General features: G+C 51.8%; 1 protein-coding gene across 14 annotated transcripts in view; it reads left to right on the top strand.

Annotated features, from left to right (window-relative positions):
- Positions 1-10: 10 nt before the first annotated feature.
- PLXNA4 (plexin A4) overlaps positions 11-19,253 on the top strand; it is a 407,314-nt gene continuing 388,071 nt past the window's right edge. For 13 of the 14 annotated variants that reach the window (XM_035315928.1, XM_035315934.1, XM_035315930.1 and 10 more), the window contains exon 1: positions 11-286. The gene's annotated coding sequence lies outside the window, so the exon portion shown is untranslated. Of the gene's footprint in view, positions 287-1,074; positions 1,489-19,253 lie in introns of those variants that run through there. The other variant, XM_035315929.1, reaches the window with a different exon arrangement.

Consider the following 19,253-nt stretch of genomic DNA (forward strand, 5'->3'; position numbering starts at 1 on the left):
CCCCCCCCCCCCCCCCTCCTCCCGCTCTGGGCGAGCCAGACGCGGTTTGCCCAGTGCAGGGAGAGGGGCTCTCCGCGTTCCGCCTCCGTGGAGTATTTGGGATTGGAGAGAGAGAGAGACACACGCACACGCACACACACACACACACACACAGACCATCTGCAGTGTCAATGCGGCGCCTGCTCTGAAGACTGAAGTGGGGGGAAAGGAGAGGAAATATATATATATATATTTAATAATAATAATAATAATAAACCCACCCAAAGCAAGCCAGGAGCTTTCCCAGGTAAGGAACCCCCCACCCCCTCGCCCTGCCTGGGAAGCGGGGAGCGGAGGGAGGATGCCCCGGAGGATGCCCCGGGAGGGCCGGCGGGGCTGCAGCGGTACCTGCCCTGCACACCTGGGCAAGGCTCCCAGGAGGAGTTCCCCCCCCGCCCCCCCGGTGCTTTTTCCACCCCCCCGGGTCGTGGGGAGGGGGTCGGGGCTTTCGGGCAGGGACCCGCAGAGCCGGGGGGGGCTTGGGCACGGCCCCTCCGCTGCTCCCGGCTCGGGAGGATGCTCGGGGGGGTGGCAGCGGGGAGCCCCCGTGTCCCCTACCCCCCCCCCCCCCCATCGGGGGGGGGGTTTTGGAGGCGTGGTGGGGGGGCCCCCCCCCCCCCCCCCCCCAAACACAGATATTTTGGTCCCCGGTGGCTTTTTTCCCCAGGCACAATGCTCAACTTTTCTCCCCCGAGGAAGCGGCTTCAGCGCTGCAACCTGTCCCTAATCACCCCCCACACTCCCCCCGGCCACCCCGACCCCCTCGGAGGGGTTATTCCCCTCCCTCGGTGCCCCAGTGCCTCCCCCGGGCTGGAGGCATTCGCAAACTTTTCCTGCTCCCGACGAGGTTGCAGCTGGACGGGGCTGGAGGCAGAGCCCTTTTCCCGGGGAGGATCGACCCCCCCCTCCCTAAAAAAAAAGGCTGACCGATGGACGGGGGGGACAGAGGGGCCATCCCCAGCAGGGAACACCGCGTTGGGAAGGGGGACACCCCCGTCGTTCCCTTTCCCGCAAGGTGCCGGGGAGTTGGGCTGCCGAAATCCCGGCTGCGGAGTCAGCGCTGTAAAAACCTCCCTCCCTCCGCGCGTGTGTGTGTGCTGCAACCGAAACCTGCCTATTGATGCTCCGCGTTTATCAGACATATGCCCCTAAATTATGCAGACAGGGAGAAGTGATCTAAACACCGAGCCGCACATGGTTTCGGTGGAAATATAATACTCCGGCAGCAGATGAGTTCCTCCCAGATAAACAAACCCACTCGCTCAGCCCCAGCAGGGCTGAGCGCTGTTTGGGTTTGGAGTGGCTGCATGTGGCTGCTGCATCCCCAGCCCAGAGGAAACCTGCCTGCTGGAGCCCCATCTGCTCCCCGCTCTGCGAAAGGGACGCAGCCCTCGCCTTGCTGGATTCGGGTGTAGGACCTGCAGGACTCGCCTTGGCAGAAGGGACCAGGTGGGAAGCGTGTGGCCGAGCTCCTCTCCCTTCAACTTCCACCCCGCGTCTGGCTCCGCTTCTCCCCGCAGCCTCGCCGCCGGGCAGCCGTGCCACGGAGCCGGCTGGAAACGCACCTGGGTCTTTCGTGGCTTCCCTCCGGCGCCTGGGATGTGAGGTTTTGGGTATGGGAGGATGCTCGGGTCAGGGGGGGAGAGAGATGCTGGGAGGGAGGTTTGCACCGGGACCCCCAGGATGATCTTACTGCAGGGGAACAATGATGGTGTCAGGGGATTTTTGCAGCCGATGCGGCTGCTTGCAGCCTGTTGGGGACTTATCTGGAGAGTGCACCAGCCCTGCACAAATATTTTGGAAGGCATAAGGCGTGCTAACTTATTTTCTTTTATCTGTCCTCCGTTTCACCTGGGTCTTGTTTATGGAAGCTGGTTAAATCCGCGAGCGGGTGGGACCGGTGGAGCATGGGGTCTCTGATTTTAATTACAGTGTGTGCCTCCCAGGGTGAGATTAGGTACTCCCTCCCCCTGGCTAAGCCACTGTCTTAAGGGCTGAGGGACGAGAGCCGCGTTTCGTTTGTGCCGTGGTTGTCTCGGGAAGCATTTGCGTGTTTGTTTGTGTGCGGGACCCTTCGCCGGAGCTGGGCTTCGAGCGGTGCAACAGATGTGTGCCCGCTTTCCGTGCGCAGCCAGGTTGAAATACGCAACCCCAGCCCCGCCACGAAAGCCTGGGGATTTTCTTCCCTCCTCTGCCCAGACCCATCCTCTCGGGGGGTGTCTCCTTTCCTAAAGGACCAGTCCGAGGCTTTTCCTTTCCATCCCATCTTCAATGCGCGGCGCTCGGTGATATCCATAAGATGCAACATAAATGACAGCCACCCGATCTGGGCATTGTTGATGTCCGAGACGGGTGTTTTAAAATACAGGCTGACGATCAATCACGGTGCTGTTGGGAAGCTTTTGCTCGCTGAAGCTTTTTGCTTCAGCCTTGCAGGCGCTGAAGACTGTTGTTAAGTCTGTTCAGCCTGCCTGGCTAGCGGAGGGCTGAGTGCTATCGCAAATCCTGGGAGAGAAGCTGAACTTCTCCACCGGGAGAGGAAATATTCGAGCTTTCCCTCATGCTTTCACCTGCCAGCACTCGCGGTGAGCCTGGTGCTAGGCAGCCCTGTAGATGTGGCCAGGCGAAGGGCTCCGCTCAGCACCAGCGCTGCTGAGATCTGCCGGGGGGGAGCCAGGAGCCGGCTTCGGCAGCCAGATCCCGTGGGGGGCAGCAAGGAGGGGAGGAGGGATGCCGGAGCCCCTTTTGTGCTGCGTCTTTCTCCTTTTGCTGAATCGCTTTGTCTACGGATCTCCTCGAGGCTGAAGGGTTGCGATAAAACCAGCCTCCTTCCCCGAGCGCCGGGCTTTGACGCGCCCCAGGGTGGAAAGCCCTGCAAGGTTTTCGGATGCTCGGGCGTGCCGAGGGTTAACGCTGCATAGGAATTAATTTCTTGTTTGGAAGGGGACTCTGAAAAGCCTCTTAAAAAGCCGAGGATGACGCTGGCACAGTAGGCTTGTGCTCTACGTGCTAGCGTGTTGGGATCCTGCCTGGGGAGGGTGTTGGAGGTAGGGCTTTTGAGTTTTGGAGCTGGTGGTGCCAAAGTTTGTGGCTTGGCATTGCATGCAGGCATTTTCAAGCACAGTGGCGTGCTGTGATCATCTGTCCTGGGAGTCACTTGGCTCTTCTTGATTTATTAGCCGCAATCCCCCTATGATGCTGATAGCAAGCGAGATCCAGCATCAGCCCTGCACTGATGGGTCTCCAAAGTCTCATGTCCTGCCCCCCGCCATCAAAGAATATATTATTCTGGGGTATGAACATTTCCCTTCAAAAAGCCCTCAGATGGCTTGGGGCTCAACAAACAAAGCCCTTTCTGCTCTCCATCAGTGTGTCGAGAGTCTTCAGAGGGCTCTTTCTGACTCCTTCCTTCTTGCTTGCATTAACAGTCCCCAGCCCCTGCAGGCGCCCAAGGCCATGAGACTTCCCGTCTGGGCAGCACGCTGACTTATTGCAGGATGCTAGTGGTGGGCATGCTTCCCTGCATGGCTGCCACTGGGCTGAAAAGCACTTTATATCCCTGGGGTTGGAGTTCTCAAGAAGACTGAGTCAAAAAAAAAAACCACCCTAAACATAAAGAAATGCACAGGGTTCCCCAAGTGTTTTTCATTCAGGCTGTGAAGTACTTAAAGAGTGAGAAAGTGTTCTCATTCCTCTGAAAAAGATTGGGAAACTGAGGCACGGAGAGGCAGAAGGCTCAGTCTGACCCCATGTACTGGTGGGACCCCTTGCTCACCACCATGAGATGCAGACTGAACCCCAAGGTGTTCTTAAAATGGGAGCAGTGAGAGGTCCCCTGCCCTCAAGCCCGTGCTTCCACGGCCAGAAGTAGTGCTTGAACAGGACAGAGTACTTTTAGGATTGCAATTTTTGCAGTTAAAATAACAGACAGGTGCTGGAAAATGAGAAACCCTCACCTTGGGTGAGCATGTGGGCCAGGGGGCAGCTGTGCTCCCGTGAAGCTTGCATATTTAAAATTGGATATAAAATGATTTTAATGACCCTTGGAAATGGAGTGATCATTGCAAAACTGGGTAGTATTGTGATGTGGACAGTCTGCGTAGTGATTTTCCCAAATGGTATTTCATTTTGTGATTTTTTAAAAATTATTTTTGACTCCGGTTTTCTTTGTTCTTCATTGGCCAAATTCTTCATTGCCAATTCTGCCAATTTTTCCTCTTCCTTCCTTGGGCACATCTTGCAAGGTGCCAAACAGGAAGCCAGGAGGGAGGCTCCAGGTCTGTGCCCTGCATCCCCTGCAGTGGGAATCACTGCAGGTGGCATCTATCCTGTAGTCCTTTCCTTTGGCAAAAGACAAACAGACCACCACCACCACCACCAAAAACTCTTTGAGCCTTTGGAGGACTTTGAAAGGTTATCATTTGCTTTGGAAACCCAGTGGTCATCCCAATCTAGACGCACTAATACACACAGCTCAGCTCTCCAGCAGCATGAAGCTTGCTGGAGACTCAAAGTAGGATGGTGACCGCTGCTTCCACCTCAATGCTGATGTCAGGAGAAGACCCCCAGGGCTGGAGGAGAGCCTGAAGGCTTGAGCAGGAGCAGGGACTGGGCTGAAACCCCCATCCCTCCTATGCTGCATATCAACAGGTAGTGTGGACCTTCGTTTGGGGGGATTTCCCTAGAGAGAGGTCGCCCACAAACTCTGGGACCTGCTTTTACTCCAGACCTTGCTGCCAAGGAAGTGGTTAAGGCTGTAAAACAGAAATCCTGACCCATGAGGCAGGAGGTTGAAGTTCACGGGTTTCTTCTGCGCAGGAATAGAGGAAAGCTGTGGTGAGCAGGGCTGGAGCATCCCAGGAGGGAGCCCTGTCTCCGAGCTCCCCTCCAGCTGCTTCATCCACACACAAGCGGTCTGCCGGGGCTTTCCAAGCCACCAGCCATAAATTTACAGGAGCTGACTGGCACTCGCATCTCCCTTGTCCTTCTGACAGGGCGAATGTGTGCCTCTAATGCAGATAATACGGGGCAGGTTCCCATTGCAGGCATTTGCGTGATATATACTCGCATGCCTCCCCCTCCTCACAGCTTGTGCAAGGGGCAGGGGAATAAATCTCGCCACCCGGTGAACCCTCGCAGTGATGCTGCACCCAACGCATGTAAATGGTTGCCAAATGAGCTGCCCTGCCCCGGCTGTTGTTTCTCCTTGAGCACGAAACACTGCACGGTGGTGGAGCCCTTCCATCTCAATATTGTTTTCCTTTGAAGTCCTGACGTGATGCTGAACTTGGGGACTGCATGTAACCACCAGGATTTATTTACTCGTTGCATCTGAAGCAAGGAATGAGCGCTTGCCACCAGCAGCCCCTCGATGCTCATCCGATGCTCGACGCTAAACTGTTTGCTGCCTGAGTTTAGAGTTATAGGGATCGGAGCGGCGAATCAGCAGTAAATCAAAGCCTGGATGGCTCCGTACCCGGCTGCGGCGAGATTTAAATTAAAAATATCTCGAAGCGCTCATAAGTCAAGCGCTGGAGTTGTGTCAGTCTGGACTTGAGCAGCCAGAGCTGCGCCGCTGTGATACAGAAACCAGGATGAGCCCTCGTATTGATCCCCAGCTTAACGGGGAAATTGCCACTTCATTTCTCCTTCTCTTCTGTCTTTGATTTTCTTTCCTTTCTTCTTCACCCCTCTTCTGCCCCCAAAGGGAAGGTGGTTGTGCTGGGAAGCTGGGAAAAGGCTGGGAGATTCGCTGCACACACGTGTGGCCCTGATTGTGAAAAGGGATTTATTTTATTTATTTATTTTGTGACCGGGGATTTGTCCGTAATGTAGTGCTGGAAAGAAAACTCATTTAGGGACTAAGGAGGTGTATCCGGTTCCAATTGCCTATTGATGGACCAGCAAGCGCTCAGTGTGTGCCACGGCTTTGTTTGATTTTATTTTACTTATTTTACTTATTCTGAGCTGCCAGGGGGAGACTTTGATTTGGTGTTTGGAGGGCTGCCCCGCAGCCCCCAGCAGGTCCTTTGGCTTCTTCAAGTCTTGTTTTCCCCATCTACCAGGTGTGGGGGCTGCAGCACCCCGGTCTTGTAGAAGTGACTGTCATCGTCTCACAGCGTTTTTTCCTAATGAGCTTTACAAACGACTCATTTTTGGTCAACGAGGTGATAAAACGGGTGAGGCTCAGCCTGGGAGCTCGCTCTCTGGCCTGAGGACTAGCCCAGTGGGCAGAGCTAATAGCCACGGGTGGCCACTGGCCCAGCCCTGAGTCTTGTCCCCTTCTTCTGGAAGGGAAAAGGCTTCTGGACGTGGAGATGGGCTTAGGCTGCTCTGGGCTGGGGGGAAAGCAGAGAGAGGAGGTGAGCTGGGAACATGACCACGCTAGTCGTGGAGCTAATCAAAGGCTTTTCTTGGTAATTTGGATACTTTAGTTTAAAAAAAGCAAATTAGTATGGGCATGACTTACTAGCATGACTTAGTGGCTTAAAAAAAAAAAGTGACTCGCTGGAGTGTGTTGTGAAGCCTGCTTGATTTGTTAGGATTTTGGCACAAGTCTCCAGTTCTTGCTCAAAGCAGAGCAACAGGTGGAGCTTTGTGAGCGTTACCCTGAGCCGTGCGTGTGCTGGGGGGGGGGGCGCGTGGGGGTATTTACACGGCTGATTTCTCCCCTGCAGGTGTGTGACTGCCGCAGGGCATCTCCTCCTTTTGGCCCCACTCTCCCCATCACGGTGTCCTCCTGGCCAGAGGGGGGTTTGTGAGCACTCAGGGACAGCCTGGAGGGGCGGTTATGGGTTTACACCCCCGCTCTGCCCCCGACGGAGCCACCCCAGAAGGGCACTTGCCTCCTCACCCTGAAGAAGGCAGGATCAGCCCCTAAGTCCTCCTCCTGCGCCGAGCTGCTATGGTGATGAGTTGCTATAGAAACGCATAGTTAGCGTTATTATTTATTAGCGAAAGGTGCCTCTTTTCATCTCCTAAACGCGGGGTTGGTGCCAGGATGAGCCCGGAGCTGGGTGCGGGGTGCTGTCCGTGCGGGTCGGGGGCGTTATCCTGCCCCACGAGCCGGGCTTTAGCGAGCGTGCTGAGCGAGCCCAGCGGGCTGAGCTGGTTAAACAAATCCCCCAGTATGTTCCGTCACAGGTCCCTTCCTTCGTCAGATCCTTCCTTTGGAGGGGGATTTGAGCGAAGCGTTTCATTATAATGAGCTTAGTTATTTCCCAACTAGTAATTGCGTGTCGCCATTTGGTGCGACGGGTTTGCATTAAGTCCTGTAATAATATGTCTATTCATCCATCACAAATACCATATTCACGGGACCCTGTAGCGATTGCCTGGTAAATACCTTCTCTTATCTCTTTGCATGCGCTGCTCCTTGCCGTTTGCTGAAGCCCTGCCCTCTCTGCAAACCCATCCCTCCGCGCTGGCAGGCAGGGAACCTCCTCTGGTTCTCCCATCCCGGGCTCCTGCTCTTCCCGGACCCCCTTGCAGCCAGGCACCCGGCCAGGCTGTGCGGGGAGATGCTGCTGCTCCCGTGCTGGCTGCAGCCTGGGTGATGCCGTGCTAGGGGTACCCCTCTGCCTTCCCTAAGTATCGCTTTCCAGATGCTGAGGGTGGGACGGATCCAGCTTTGGGATTTTTCTTTGCTCCCCAGGAATGAGGGCAGCAGTAGGAAGAGGTATCTCCTGTATAAGCCTAGGTGCTGAGCACCCACGTCTTCTGTTTTGCAGGATGGGTTGTCCAAAGAGCGTCCTTACACATCTCCCCAGACACATCCATGGGTCTGGGGAGTGCCCAGCTGGGCAGCGCAGGAGGGATGCAGGGCTGGGTGCCGGGGTTCACGGCTTGCCCTCGAGGCTGGCAGCACTGCAGAGGTGGCTCTGCGAGGAAACCTCCCCCTGCCCTGCTGTCCTTCACGGCCCAGCAGCCCCGGGGATGCTGAGTTTACTGCAGAGGGGTGGCTCGGTGGGGCTGGGAGGTGAATGGAGGGGAGGATGGGGGGATGTCTGGAGCAGCAGGGATGCTTTTTTCCTCCGGCCAGGGCAGGTGCAGTGCAGCGTGGAGATGGAGGGCAAAATGCATGGGCAACCTGTGCTCCCTTGCCCCCCAGAACCCTAAAAACCACTCCCCCCCCCCCCAAAAAAAAAAAAAAAAAAAAAAAACTAAAAATAAACATTAATAAGAAGAAACAGCGCAGGTTTTCCAGACTTTGGGCTGCTCTGGGCTCTCCATGCACCTGCTGCAGATGCTCCCCGGAGGGATGAGCCCTGTGGGGCGGGAGGGATGCAGGAATGGCTGGACCACTGCAGGATCCCGCACGTGACGTGTGGGGCAATCTCTGCTGTCACTTGCAGGCTGTGGCCCTTGAAGTTCCCTGAATTCCCCCCCCACCCTGCTTTCTATCTCCCCAGCCTGCAGCTGGGGAACATCCTTCCCAGCCTTTGAGGGAACAAAAGGAGGCTCTTTAAAGCACCCCCCTCGAGCAGGAATAAAACACCTTCTTTTACAGGGCCCGTTTCATCGCTTGAAGTCAATCCCCTCGGGCTTTGTGCTTCCCTTCTTGGAAGCTGAGCTCCCTGCGGAGAAGAGAGAAAAACACCCCGGGGTGCAAGAGCAGGGGTGCAAAAGCAGGGCTCGGGGGCCTTCCTGGGACGGGTGGCTCAGAGGTGGAGGGATGGGGCCGGGGGGCTGAATGCTCAGCCTTCCCCCTGCCAGAATCCCCTGAGACCCCATGGGATTCCTGCAGCTCTTAGGTGTAATGCCAGCGGCTGGGCGCATCCCCCAGGCAGGATGCAGGAGGAGGAAGGAGTGTTTTTGTTTGCAGGGGAGGAGCAGAGCACATTTCCCCTGCTCCTGGGTGTCCTGCATGTGCCACCCCATCTTATTCCCAGTGCAATTAAGCATAGCACTACTTGGGACCTACCCTAAAGGAAGGAGAGTGGAGATGATGAAAACTTGATGTGTTTTTGGTAGGGTCACCCATGTGAAGGTGGAGCTAGAGGGATCATATTTTGCTTCTGCCATCACTTTTCTCCATCCTGAGCTGCCTGGAAATTTGGTTGTGGCACCGATGTGCTTGGAGAGAGGTCGTTCAAGGGATACCAAGGACCTGGCACCGGTGCGGGGTGCCACCTTGGATCCCCCCAGCTCTGAGAGCATCAAGTCTTGGGTTTCTCCCCAAACACCAGCTGCAAGCTGCTGTTTTGACTGCTGGATTCGGAGCATCTTTGCACTCTTTTTCTTTCCTTCCCTGGCCAAGCTTCTCACTGTGGCAGGAGGCATGAGGCATCCCTGGAGCTGCACCTCTCTGCCCAGCTGCGAGCGGGAGAAGGGAGGGAAGGGAGGGGAGCTGCATGTGGCAGGAGCTGGACACTAAAAGCAACGCCTGTCAAAACCATTCAGAAAGGATTTTTTTCCTTCCCTTTTAATGGTGTTGCTGCCCTTGCCTGCCTTAGCCATTCAAACAGCTCAAAGGGATGCCTCGGAATGAAAGTAACAACTTTGGGGACAAATTTCTTACTGCAAAACGTCTCAAAGAAAGCAGGAAAAGGAAATGGCAAGCAGGCATAATTAGGTAAGTATTACCCATTAGGAAGGGGAAGGAGCTATCAAGTCGATTTCCATTTCCTTTTTATTTTCCATGCCTGATTTTTCTGCCTCTCCAGGAGGCAGTGTGTGAAGTAGGTCTCTCCTTAGCACGGAGAAGTAAATAATCAGAACACGGTGCACGGCAAAACTCTTCCCAAAGCTTTCCAAATCTGGACTAAGTGGAGGATTTTTTAGCATCTTCACAAGCCCAGCTGGACTTTCCAGGACCCTTGAGACCTGTAGAAATTATTTCCTATGTCCGTGCTGGGGAGCTGAGGTGCAGGTGGGTAGCAGGGCTTGCACGTTCTCAGTGTGACCACCTGCCTGTTCATATTTCTCACTGTTTTTTCCTATTTTGCATGGAAATAGAGATAACTCCTTGCCTCCCAGTTGCTTCCAAATGTCAAACTGGGCGTTTGCAGTGCTGAACCCCCAGAGATGCCCTGATACACGGTAGGGTTGAGTCCCCCCAAGCCACCACCTGGTCCACCCTCGTAATTCCCCATGTCCCCATGGGACCTCTTCTCTTTTTCTCCCCCCATACCTCAGGTTTCTCTCCCAGCTGTGCCCTCTGTTACCCCTCAGGATAACGCGTCCCAGCACAGGCTGCGATTACGAACCTGTCAGTGTCACACAACTCGTTTTGGCAAAGGATGCGGGATGGCTTCACCCCGCAGGAGAAGCACTCGCCTCCTCCGTCACCCGTCCCCTTCGCCAGAGGCTGTAAGTGGTGTGATTAAGGGCTGTCAGAAACTGCTGTCGTTGGCACAGTCCATGGCTGACACCAGGCAGAGCCTCAGACTGACTCAGCCGACGCTCACACACACGCACGTGCACTGTGCATTATGTACGAGCCAGGGAAAAGACAGGTTTTTTTGCATGCACCGCCCTTTTTCCTGATGGTTGGGTCTGTTTTTGCATTATTTTTAGAGAAGTCTTGAGTGTCCCACAGTTAAGAAAAGATCTGGGCTTTTAGTGGCATTGCACTGCCGGCACCTGTCCACATCTCTCATTCATTTGCACTTGAAGCTGAAATTCCCTTTTCCTTTAAGACTACATGCACACATTCTGTGTATAAAAAATACGCATTTCTACACACACATGAAAAATAAACATGCTTAGAAAATGCTGTTCTGGTCACCCTGTGATTTTCTCAGGTCCCTGACAATTTTGCCCATTGTTGCATGGTTTTGCAGGTCCGGGATGAGGTTTCTGGAGCAGGAGTTTGGCTGCACAGCCAGAGTGCAAGGGGTTTAGGACAAGTCCAGTTCTTATTCCTCCACCATCCCTTGATTTCTGTGCAATCCGTCAGGTGCTGGAGGGAGAAGGATTTTTTTCTAGTCTGTAGGGAGGAGAGAAAAGAAAGGAAAAACTTTGAGGTCTTGCTCCAGCATGAGACTGGGAATAAATGGTGCAATCCTGCAAAAAGCCTTTGTGTCTGGGAATGTGGCTCCCTGTGAACTTGGTTATTTTGATGTTTTTCAGAAGGTGCTGGTCTGGTGCAGGCAAAGCTGATGGCAAAGGGGTCGCTCAGGGGATGCTCGCCTGCTCTGCCTCCCCTCCTTCTGGGTATGGGTGTGTGTGATAGAAAATATCATGAGTACATGCAAAAGCTATAGCACGATGTAGAGAGATGTAACAGTGAGTTGGACGAGAAAAACACGGTCCTGTCCATGCATACGTTTCATCTGGTGGTTGTCCTCTCTCCCCTTTCCATCTTTCCTTCTCCTTCTTTGTGCTTTTCTGCTTCTCCCTGTGACGGGCGACTCACTTTGCCACCCATAATTTGCCTCTTCCAAAGTCTCCTCGTGGGCAGAAGGTTATTACAGCAACTGCCTAGCCCCAAACACAGATGAAATCATCCCTTCCTCAGGTCAGGGTTAAGAGGGAGTGGATTTTAAGCTGCAATATGTTGTTGCTGGAGCAGGGTGCTGGGCAGAAGGGACCCAAAGCTGCCCGCAGTGATGCCGCTACGTGGTGGGGAACGTGGACGGAGGGGTGGGAGATGAATGTCTCGGCCTTCCCACACAGAGGAAAGAATCAAATGTCTGCCCTATATCAAATATCACACTCGATTCCTGTGGGACTGAGTTATTGGTGAGGAGGAAGCTGACCTTCTCCCGTATTTATGAACTGAAGCTCTCGGTTGCTTTGGTTTTGATTTTTCCCCCCCCTCCTGTTGCAGAAGGAGTGCAATACTTCATTTTGCAGGAAATAATATTTTCTTCATTTTCTCCTGTGGTGCGGTTACTTTTTTTGTTGTTGTTTTGTTTTGCTTTATTTTTTTTCTAGATGTTGGTTCAGATGATCAAGCTTTCTTCCCTTCAGCTTTCCTTGCCTTACAGCTCGCTTGGCACGCCAGGCCCTTGCTGCCCACTTCTGTGCGAGCCCATCAGTTTCGCTGGAGCCTGGGGGTATTCCCCTCTTACGGCTGCTGAGGGTGAACAAATTCTCCCGGAACTGGACAAACACATTATTATTTTAATAGTCACACCCCAGCAAGCTTGAGAATTAACAGTCAGTGTTTCCCTTATTGCTGCACACATCTATCCCTCCTCCTGGCTGCCCCATCCGCAGCCTTCCCCGACGCAGTCTTCTCTGCAGGTCCTTTCCTGCAAGAGCTGGTCGGGAGCATCTTCAGAGCAGCGAGTCCTTCAGAGCCCCAGGTCCTTTTTCTTCCTCTTCTGCCCATGGAGAGCAGATTTTTTGGAAGCTCAAGAGCTCTGTTTCCGACACATAGGTCCCTTGGAGATATTTGAAGGTACTTTGCTGAAGTTCACAGGTGACTTTTGAAAACCTTGGCCATTGCATTCATGCGTGTACATATATATATATTAATCTCTTCTCTCTTCCCTCCTGTTTTCTTTCTCTGTCAGGAATCCAGCTGTGCAACATGTGGCACTTGTAGAACTTGGAAGGCAGGAAGATCAAGCAAACACAGAGCTTTCAGCAGAAGAGATAAATTTCCAGGCTAAATTCAAGCCACGTAGACCCAGTCTGTTTTAGTTTTAAAGCCCCGCTGGTAGTGATGTGTGGGAGCTGTAGATATAAAGCCAAGGAAAGAAGAAGAGTTTATTTGTATTATTTCTGGCACCTCTGTAGAAAAACCTCTGTTCTGAGGTCGTGGTGCTTGGCACAATGTTAGTCTGCATGGGTCCTACCAGAGAAACTGCCTGTTGAGTGCTACCTTCGTGCATGATTTGAAGGCAGGGAAAAGAGGAAATTTTCTTCCCAAAACGAATATTGTAGCTGCAGGAGGAATGTGTCAGATTTGTGGGGGTGGATGGCATGCAGATGGCCACAGAGCAGAAATATTTTGTTATTCATAACCCATTGAATTGCGAGAGCATTTTTTGTACCTGTGGACGCTGCTACAATTTTTTATCCCTGTCCTCGGGCATCGGGCAGGACCGCAGCTGCAAGCTGTGGGCTCCCCGTGCAGGGGATTTGCTACCTGCAGAGAAAACAACAGGGTGTGATGGGCCCATAGAACTGAGGCATGGCCATGGATTTGGAGCCTGGCTTGGTCCAGGCATCTTCTGCGTTGCCTGGGTGTGTTTGCTAGCACTGACCTCATGAGGCTCTGTGTGCCAAAGAGGTGTTATGTGGGCTTACTGCTTTTTGGAGGAGTCCCTGTCCATCCTTAGTGCTTCACTTTTGTTTTAGTAAGTTTAAAATAAAAATAAAAATAAAAATAAACCCACAGGTGGCACCCAGATGTGCTCCCCAGGCCCATGCTAATAAGCTCAGCAGCACCCCTTGCAAACCACGGCTGCATCCAGCCTGACCCCACCACCACCAACGCGAGCTGCATTTCCCTCCCTCCCTAATGCGAGCAAAAGATTTACAGGCTCTAACTTTTGAAACCAGGGCGGATTTGAGCCCAGCCTCCCATCGGAGAGCTTGCCTCATGTCATGAAAATCCATCTGCAGCCACCAGAGCCTCCCTGTCGGCCCCGGGCTGTGTGTCCCAGCCCCGCGGGAGCCAGGGCTGCATCCCAGATGATGCTCCTGAATCGGAGCGGTTTTGTCCACATCCCAGAAAAGGCAGGGGTTCACGGGCATGGGTTTGCATGCTTTTAACGGTATTTAGGATTTGTGCATTGCTCAAAGCGCAGCTGTTGGCTCTCATGCTGGATCTCCCTCTCTCCTAGAGGGGGATGGAGGCAGTGGGAACATGGGGCAGGCTTGCAGTGCGATGCGCTGCGGGGAGCAGAAGGGCTTGTGGAGAGCAGTCCTCAGTGGCTCTTCATCTTTCAGCACCTGTGCATCTGCTCTGCGGTGTTTCTCCATGTCTTGCATCCTATTACCAAGACCTCCATTGCTAATGCCCAGGATTTCACCAGCAGAGGTGACCTTCCCACACCCCCACCTCCCCATTGCCTCCAACACAGGTGCCTTTAGATGGTGTGTGAGCAGACAAGGGTAAAGCAGATGGTGTTTGGATCTGGATTAAATTAGAGTTTGGGGTGACATTTTGCTCACAGCTGACTGAGCAATCAAGCAACTCTCTTCTGGGTAGTACGATCCAGATCTGAAACTGCTGGTTAGTGCAACCCCCTAAACTATCTTTTGCAGACTGAAAGACCTCATAGGACTGCGGTGCTGGGTTTTCTCTGTAACACCCATCCTCATACAGCCGATGCTTTGTGGTGATGCATCTGCAACTGGGAGGCTGTGCAAACAGCTAAAACAATCGAGTCACCCTCCTTGTGGCTGCTCTGGGGTGACTTGTTGATTTGCTGATAGCACCGTGCTAAGTGAAGGGTCAGATCCTGCAAAGTGCAGAGCATCTGCACCTTCCGTCCATGTCCAAGAGCCTGGCCCGGGGAAGATATTTCTGGAAGGGGAAAGAGAGATTTGCCTTTTACAGCTGTGTTTTGCAGCAGCAGCAAGCTCCCTACCGAGTGCCGTTGCTGGCGGCTGCCTGGCAGTGTCTCCTCCCGGTGCTTGTCGCTGCGGGGACGCACCCGTATGGATTGCAGAGAGCTTTAGCAGCACAGGGGATTGATCAGACACCTCCTCCCTTCCTCCCACCAGCTCCGCAGGCCGGGTGCCAGCAGCCTGTATCATTTCAGGACGCCCTGGACGCGTCCGTGCAGACACATGGCTGAGTACAGTGACCACTGGACTATTTAAAGCAGCTTCAACAATGACACTTGAGCGTGTAATGCACCCATTCTGCTGAGGCTGGCAAAGTGCTTGCAGAGCGGATGGGTTTAAGACTGATGGGAATTTACCACTCTGGAGCCATTAGGGTATGCATGTGTTCCTGAAACCTGCACCGTAGGAGAAAATAATTGAGAAAATCAGCTATAAAGGAGGTTCCCCTGGTGCTGCGCACATGGCTCTGCAGAATAACAGTTGTGTCTCCGTGGCAGTGAGCTGGGGATTGAACACATGGGCTGTGGTTCTGGCTCATCCGTGCTGGCTCTGTGTCACCTTGGCCAAGCCCTCTACCCCCTGGACCTCTGTCTCCCTGGGATGTTTCTGGATGGAAACTTCTGGGCTCTGGATATTTGTAGCAATATTTGGTTATTTTTGCAAGCAGCGATGTGTTATTTTATGGAGCGGAGCTGAAAGGGTCCTGAAGGACAAGGTGTGATGTGCTAGGATGATGTATGACAGGATGGCAAAATAACAGCAAGGTCACGTCATCAGGGTCTGCACCACCTGCTCCTCCCAAGGTCTGAGTGGTTTTAACATATTCAGATATAGTCTGGAAGTGAGAGCTGCTGCTCCTGATTCTGTGAAGTCTCATGATTTGGTAACACATCCTAGGCTTGGCGTTAAATATTGGTGTTGAGAAGGAGTTGGAAGGGGATAGGCTTGTCCTTTGCTCATGCAGCCTCTTCTAAACACACATAGAAGGGCTCAAGAATATTCTGTATATTATGGAATATTGCTTGTTTCTAAAGTTCAGCAATTACCTGCTCTTTTCCTCCCCCTTTCTCTTCTTTGCAGTTGCACCTCTTGTTTTAATACATGTTTTCTAAGCTCACGAGCAAGCCAAAAAATGGAGTTTTCTCCCCCAAACTTTAATCTTGTATAACTGATTTGACCTCAGATGTGTCATCAGTAGCTGGAGGAAGCCAATCTCAGGGGAATCAGGAGAGTCAGGAGCTGTGGGATCAATGCACTGTTCATGAAGGGGGGATGTTTTAGTTCTTACAGAACTTGCAAATCTGCAATCTGCCCACGTGTCCCCATCTCTTCTCATATCCCTTCTACTAAATTGTCTCTACCCAGTTTTTTTTTTTCTCCCTCCTCCACTTCCAGCTTTCCCTTCCTTGTGTCAGAGCCTCCTCCTCTTGTGCTTGCCAGTTGGGTTAATTAAGCTGAGCTGCAGCATAACTCCATCAGGGAGCACAGAAGAGTTTTCCTTTTGCAGCAGTGCTTAGCACCGCAGCAGCCTCCAGCTGACACGGTGAATAAGTGTAGGGAAAACCTGCTTAGTCCCTTCCTCCCTGGTGTTGAGCATGTTTTACTCATCCTGTGGTGATAGCCCAAGTGCCATCTGATCCGTCCTGGGAGCGGTAGCAAAGGCAAATCCTCTACCTGTGACTTACCAATTGTTAGGTGCTGTACCATGGTCAAATTTAGACACTTTCAGGTATATCCAGAAGATCCCCTTGACAGCAGGAGAGGACTCTCCCAATTATTACTACCTGCTCCAAAGCAAGGAAGCTTTCCAGTAAGACAGGGGAAAGAATATAACCAAGGTCATATACACGCAAAAAATACTATTAACTTCCAAAAACTTTTCCCCTAATTTAGTTCTCAGAATTGCCCAAGCAATTGTGAATGCAACTTTCTCCAGAGATGCTAGCCCGAGGCAGACACCGAGCTGGGGAAATTGTCCACTGAGCAGTTAATGTCTGTCAAGATAATGAGGACCTTAAAACCGAGTCCTGCTATAGAACATGTCAGGCAACCTGAGCCATAGGTGTTGCTGTTAATGCCTGGTGTAATTATGTATGCATACCTGCCCTGAACGGGGTGTAGAGAAATCGCCTAATTCTGTGCAAAAATAAACATCAGTATGCTGTACGGGACACATTTGTGTTTCCCCTTGCAAATGCAGCCTGGGTTTGTGTATACAACATCAGCTCTCTTCTAATCTTCCTGTTAACAAACAGAGCATGTGATTATCTTTTTTGGCCTGTATTAGCACAATTCTGTCTCTTGCCTAGATCAGATCCCGGCCATAGGTGCCCTGTCTTGTTCAGTGATATCTCGCGGCGTAATTAGGAGCTAGTTATCCTGCAGCAACAGCTGGGCAGGGCTCTAAGAATAACTTCCCATTGGCCTATGTATGTCTTGGCAGCAGCTAGGTTGTCCTCTGCCTTGCAGCGAAAAAAGTCACTGGAAGAGAAAGTTATGGACAAGTTTGAAATAGTTTGCTCGTATTATTATTGTTGTTGTTATTAATTTGGAAGAGGGGGAGTTGTGCTATTGATTCTCTGCTGAAAGTGCTGTTTGTGGTCTTCCTTTGTCTTCTTCCCCGCCAGGGCTTCGTGGGACTGTGGTGGCACTGACTTCAGGGATGGATGTCTAACTGCTGTTTTTTATTATTATTATTTTTTTTCCCCCAATGATCACAGAGCTGCTGCTTATCAGGGCTGTGTCCATACCGCCTCATTACAGCTATCAGCAGAACAAGTAGTCAATCCCCCTTGCTGCTGCTGGGCTTGAAATTGTGTCTCAGCTGGATGTCTCTGCTAGGGCAAGCATCGGGCTCTCCACCAGAGCCTTGCCACTTTGCCTTTTGGATCGGGTGACATCTCAAAAAGCTCCCAGTCAAGTGGGGACGGAAGGTTTTAGTCAAAGCACTCTGAGGAAGGACATCTCTTGTTTGGGCTTATCCCAGATATTTTTTTCTTCGGGGGAATCTCTGAGCACAGAAGTTGCACTGAGCTCTGCTTTGCTTAGAACTTGACAAAAAGGGTTTTTATGGCAGTACAGTTGCAAATTATAAAATATTTTAATGCAGTTTTTATTACATTTGCTAAGGAGAACCAAGTAAAGCATGCAATAGATTAATATGATTCAGAAAATGTATACTTTCCAGTGTAGTTTTCCATTTGTAAAGAAGTTATGTTTTGTAGCAATTTCATTTCTGCAGAAGACTCCAGGAATTTGGAGATGGTGAGCTTTGGGGCAGAAATATGGACTAGGCAGACTTCTGAGATCTCTTAACAACTTTTTTCAAGCCCATAGGGCCCACATAAATAGGTTACTTTAAAGTGGAATGAAGTAAAGACTTTAGACACACAAGATGCCCAAAGGAGCTGTGGTTGCCCCATCCCTGGCAGTGCCCAAGGCCAGGCTGGATGGGGCTGGGGGTAGCCTGGGCTGGTGGGAGGTGTCCCTGCCATGGCAGGGGCTGGGATGAGATGAGCTTTGAGGTCCCTTCTGAACCAAACCAGTCTTTGATTCATGAGGTTATGAATTAATGAGTTTGGGACCTCGTTGCCCTAGGTGCTACAGAAACATGGAAGAAGACTGTCCCTCATCTGACCTGCTTAGGGGCTGAAGGACGGAACAGATGGTGGAAGAGCTGTCATGTTAAAGGCAGAGTGATAAAATGAATGGCATGTGTCTGCCCAGGAGGTTCATGGGGACACAAAGACTTACCCCGAAGCACTTATGAATCTAGTCAGAATTAGTATGAAACAAGAAGTTTTGCTTTTTTCCATGATCCCCAGTACGGACGTCACCCTAAAAATATCACTAATGGCTGCAGTAAACCAAAGCTTTCATTTAGGATTGGAAGGGAAAATGCCAGTCAGCACTGCTTCTTCCCGCTAGTGATAATGTGTGTGTTGGACTCGGGAGCTGGCTGAGACTGGAGATGGTCCAGCCATGCCTGCTTTATGGGACTGTACTCACTAATCCCTGTCCTTAGCCTTTCACGTGGGAAGATGAGGCTGAAGGATTTGCTGCATCAGATCTTTCTTTCCACTGACCCTCTCCGTGGCCAGTGGCTGGTGCTCCAAAACAGTGTGGCTACCTGCCACAGAACGAAAGGAGGAAATTTTATGCTGAATAAAGCATAACGGGAGTTTCTGTTCTTGCCTGTGCTGCAAACCCTGTGTCACTGAAGAGAAATCACCGTACCTCTCTCTGTTCCTTCCCAGCAATACAGGACCATTAATGGCATTTTCTTTATGTTCCTGCTCCTGCTGTGTGTTCAGCCTATTTCTGAGCGTAAGGTTTTTGCAGGATTGATGGTCCTTACTCCAGAGGATCCTGGATCTCGGCGAGTACCCTTGCTCTGCATTAATCATTTTAAGCTGGGCAATTTTGCAGTCATTATATGAGTGAGCATCTCTGAACCACCAAGCACAGGTAACTGGTTATTGAGGCTCACCCTGTTTGCAGAAAGCCTGATCCTACACAGCAAATTCACTGGATCTTTGTCCCGCTTAATTTCCAAGCTTTATTCCCCATCATGGTATCATCTTTGATTTTTCCCATCTTTTTTTTACCCTATGGTTCTCAGGCTCCTCTGCTCCAGCTGCCTTTTGAATATGTAGTAAAATCTCAGGCTTTGAAGATTGGGGATTCTCTCCTGGCTTCTTTGCAAGTGGTTTCTCCAGCTCCAAATATAGATCTCAGTGCTC

The sequence above is a fragment of the Oxyura jamaicensis genome, chromosome 1, assembly GCF_011077185.1.
Source record: "Oxyura jamaicensis isolate SHBP4307 breed ruddy duck chromosome 1, BPBGC_Ojam_1.0, whole genome shotgun sequence".
In the NCBI taxonomy this organism is placed as follows: domain Eukaryota; kingdom Metazoa; phylum Chordata; class Aves; order Anseriformes; family Anatidae; genus Oxyura; species Oxyura jamaicensis.